This window comes from Pseudophryne corroboree, chromosome 10 (assembly GCF_028390025.1).
Source record: "Pseudophryne corroboree isolate aPseCor3 chromosome 10, aPseCor3.hap2, whole genome shotgun sequence".
In the NCBI taxonomy this organism is placed as follows: Eukaryota; Metazoa; Chordata; class Amphibia; order Anura; family Myobatrachidae; genus Pseudophryne; species Pseudophryne corroboree.
Window position 1 is genome coordinate 202,698,118 of NC_086453.1, and position 4,560 is coordinate 202,702,677.

The 4,560-nt window shown below is 48.4% G+C and overlaps 1 non-coding gene across 1 annotated transcript; it reads left to right on the forward strand.

Moving 5' to 3' along the window:
* The first annotated feature begins 909 nt into the window (after positions 1 to 909).
* On the forward strand, positions 910 to 980 carry TRNAG-GCC (transfer RNA glycine (anticodon GCC)). Its single transcript has one exon. It is a non-coding gene; the product is annotated as a tRNA-Gly (tRNA).
* The last annotated feature ends 3,580 nt before the right edge of the window (positions 981 to 4,560 follow it).

Sequence of the window (4,560 nt, forward strand, 5' to 3'; positions counted from 1 at the left end):
CAGGGCGCTGGGGGGGGGCGCCCTGGGAGGCAAATGAAAACCTTTAAAAAGGCTAAAAATACCTCACATATAGCCCCAGAGGCTATATGGAGATATTTACCCCTGCCTAAATGTACTAAATAGCGGGAGACGAGCCCGCCGGAAAAGGGGCGGGGCCTATCTCCTCGGCACACGGCGCCATTTTCTGTCACAGCTCCGCTGGTCAGGAAGGCTCCCAGGTCTCTCCCCTGCACTGCACTACAGAAACAGGGTATAACAGAGAGGGGGGGCAAAATAAATGGCTATATATATATATATTAATATAAAAGCAGCTATAAGGGAGCACTTAATCATAAGGCTATCCCTGTCATATATAGCGCTTTTTGGTGTGTGCTGGCAGACTCTCCCTCTGTCTCCCCAAAGGGCTAGTGGGTCCTGTCTTCGTATAGAGCATTCCCTGTGTGTCTGCTGTGTGTCGGTACGTGTGTGTCGACATGTATGAGGACGATATTGGCGTGGAGGCGGAGCAATTGCCTGTAATGGTGATGTCACTCTCTAGGGAGTCGACACCGGAATGGATGGCTTATTTAGGAAATTACGTGATAATGTCAACACGCTGCAAAGTCGGTTGACGACATGAGACGGCCGACAAACAATTAGTACGGTCCAGACGTCTCAAAAACACCGTCAAGGGTTTTTAAAACGCCCGTTTACTTTAGTCGGTCGACACAGACACAGACAGGGACACTGAATCCAGTGTCGACGGTGAAAAAAACAAACGTATTCCTTATTAGGGCCACACGTTAAAGGCAATGAAGGAGGTGTTACGTATTTCTGATACTACAAGTACCACAAAAGAGGGTATTATGTGGGATGTGAAAAAACTACCATAGTTTTTCCTGAATCAGATAAATTAAATAAAGTGTGTGAGCATTGGTGGTTCAGTGGTAGAATTCTCGCCTGCCACGCGGGAGGCCCGGGTTCGTTTCCCGGCCAATGCACCATGATGCGTGGGTTCCCCCCGATAGAAAATTATGGGCGGTATACCCTTTCCCGCCAGAAGTTAGGGCGCGTTGGGAAACACCCCTTAAGGTGGATAAGGCGCTCACACGCTTATCAAAACAAGTGGCGGTACCGTCTATAGATAGGGCCGTCCTCAAGGACCAGCTGACAAGGCTGGAAAATATAATAAAAAGTATATACACACATACTGGTGTTATACTGCGGCCAGCGATCGCCTCAGCCTGGATGTGCAGAGCTAGGGTGGCTTGGTCGGATTCCCTGACTAAAAATATTGATACCCTTGACAGGGACAGTATTTTATTGACTATAGAGCATTTCTATATATGCGAGATGCACAGAGGGATATTTGCACTCTGGCATCATGAATAAACGCGATGTCCATAACTGCCAGAAGATGTTATGGACACGACAGTGGTCAGGTGATGCAGATTCCAAACGGCACAGTATGGCCGTATAAAGGAAGAGGACTTGTTTGGGGTCGGTCCATCGGACCTGGTGGTCACGGCAACTGCTGGAAAATCCACCGTTTTTTACCCTAAGTCACATCATCTGCAGAAAAAGACACCGTCTTTTCAGCCTCAGTCCTCTCGTCCCTATAAGATCATATCTGCCCAGGGATAGAGGAAAGGGAAGAAGACTGCAGCAGGCAGCCCATTCCCAGGAACAGAAGCGTTCCACCGCGTCTGACAAGTTCTCAGCATGGCGCTGAGACCGTACAGGACCCCTGGATCCTACAAGTAGTATCCCGGGGGTACAGATGGGAATGTCGAGACGTTTCCCCTTCGCAGGCTCCTGAAGTCTGCTTTACCAAGTCTCCCTCCGACAAGGAGGTAGTATGGGAAAAAATTCACAAGCTGTATTCCCAGCAGGTGATAATTAAATTACCCCTCCTACTACAGAAAAGGGGTATTATTCCACACTATATTGTGGTACTGAAGCCAGAAGGCTAGGTGAGACTTATTCTAAAAATTTTTTTTTTTTTTGAACACTTACAAAGGTTCAAATTAAGATGAAGTCACTCAGAGCAGTGATAACGAACCAGGAAGAAGGGGACTATATAGTGTCCCGGGACATCAGGGATGCTTACCTCTATGTCCCAAATTTGCCCTTCTCACTAAGGGTACCTCAGGTTCGTGGTGCAGAACTGTCACTATCAGTTTCAGACGCTGCCGTTTGGATTGTCCACGGCACCCCGGGGTCTTTACCAAGGTAATGGCCGAAATGATGATTCTTCTTCGAAGAAAAGGCGTCTTAATTATCCCTTACTTGGACGATCTCCTGATAGGGGCATAGTCCAGGGAACAGTTGGAGGTCGGAGTAGCACTATCTCGGATACTGCTACAATCAGCACGGGTGGATTCTAAATATTCCAAAATCGCAGCTGATCCCGACGACACGTCTGCTGTGCCTAGGGATGATTCTGGACACAGTCCAGAAAAAGGTGTTTCTCCCGGAAGAGAAAGCCAGGGAGATTTCCGAGCAAGTCAGGAACCTCCTAAAAACAGTGCATCATTGCACAAGGGTCCTGGTAAAAATGGTGGCTTCCTACGAAGCAATTCCATTCGGCAGATTTCACGTAAGAACTTTTCAGTGGGATCTGCTGGAAAAATGGTCCGGATCGCATCTTCAGATGCATCAGCGGATAACCCAATATCCAAGGACAAGGGTGTCTCTCCTGTGGTGGTTATAGAGTGCTCATCTTCTAGAGGGCCGCAGATTCGGCATTCAGGATTGGATGCTGGTAACCACGGAGCCCAGCCTGAGAGGCTGGGGAGCAGTCACACAAGGGAAAAATTTCCAGGGAGTGTGATCAAGTATGGAGACTTTTCTCCACATAAATATACTGGAGCTAAGGGTAAATTTATAATGCTCTAAGCTTAGCAAGACCTCTGCTTCAAGGTCAGCCGGTATTGATCCAGTGGGAAAAACATCACGGCAGTCGCCCACGTAAACAGACAGGGCGACACAAGAAGCAGGAGGGCAATGGCAGAAACTGCAAGGACTTTTCGCTGGGCGGAAAATCATGTGATAACACTGTCAGCAGTTTTTCATCCCGGGAATGGAAACTGGGAAGCAGACTTCCTCAGCACGACCTCCACCCGGGAGAGTGGAAACTTCATTGAGAAGTTTTTTCCACATGATTGTAAACCGTTGGGAAATACCAAAGGTGGACATGATGGCGTCCCGTCTGAACAAAAAATGGGACAGGTATTGCACCAGGTCAAGAGACTCTCAGGCAATAGATGTGGACGTTTCTGGTAACACCGTGGGTGTACCAGTCGGTGTATGTGTTCCCTCCTCTGCTTCTCATACCTAAGGTGCTGAGAATTATAAGACGTAGAGGAGTAAGAACTATACTCATGGCTCCGGATTGGCCAAGAAGGACTTGGTACCCGGAACTTCAAGAGATGCTTACAGAGGTCTTATGGCCTCTGCCGCTAAGAAGGGACTTGCTTCAGCAAGTACCATGTCTGTTCCAAGACTTACCGCAGCTGCGTTTGTCGGCATGGCGATGGAAAGCCGGATCCTAAAGGAAAAAAGGCATTCCGGAAGAGGTCATTCCTACCCTGGTCAAAGCCAGAAAGGAGGTGACCGCACAACATTATCACCACGTGTGGCGAACATATGTTGCGTGGTGTGAGGCCAGGAAGGCCCCACAAAGAAATTTCAACTCGGTCGTTTCCTGCATTTCCTGCAAACAGGAGTGTCTATGGGCCTCAAATTGGGGTCCATTAAGGTTCAAATTCGGCCCTGTAAATTTTCTTCCAGAAAGATTTGGCTTCAGTTCCTGAAGTCCAGAAGTTTGTCAAGGGAGTATTGCATATACAAACCCCTTTTTTGTGCCTCCAGTGGCACTGTGGGATCTCAACGTAGTTCTGGGATTCCTCAAATCACATTGGTTTAAAACCAGTCAAATATGTGGATTTGAAGCATCTCACATAAAAAGTGACCATGCTCTTGGCCCTGGCCTGGACCAGGCGAGTGTCAAATTGGTGGTTTTTTCTCAAAAAAGCCCATATCTGTTTGTCCATTCGGACAGGGCAGAGCTGCGGACTCGTCCCCAGTTCTCTCCCTAAGGTGGTGTCAGTGTTTCACCTGAACCAGCTTATTGTGGTGCCTTGCACCTACTAGGGACTTGGAGGACTCCAAGTTGCTAGAAGTTGTCAGGGCCCTGAAAATATGTTCCAGGACAGCTGGAGTCAGAAAATCTGACTCGCTGTTTATACTGTATGCACCCAACAAGTTGGGTGCGCCTGCTTCTAAGCAGTCGATTGCTCGTTGGATTTGTAACACAATTCAACTTGCACATTCTGAGGCAGGCCTGCCACAGTCTAAATCGGTTAAGGCCCATTCCACAAGGAAGGTGGGCTCATCTTGGGCGGCTGCCCGAGAGGTCTCGGCATTACAACTCTGCCGAGCAGATACGTGGTCAGGGGAGAACACGTTTGTAAAATTCTACAAATTTGATATCCTGGCAAAAGAGGACCTGGAGTTCTCTCATTCGGTGCTGCAGAGTCATCCGCACTCTCCCGCCCGTTTGGGAGCTTTGGTATAATC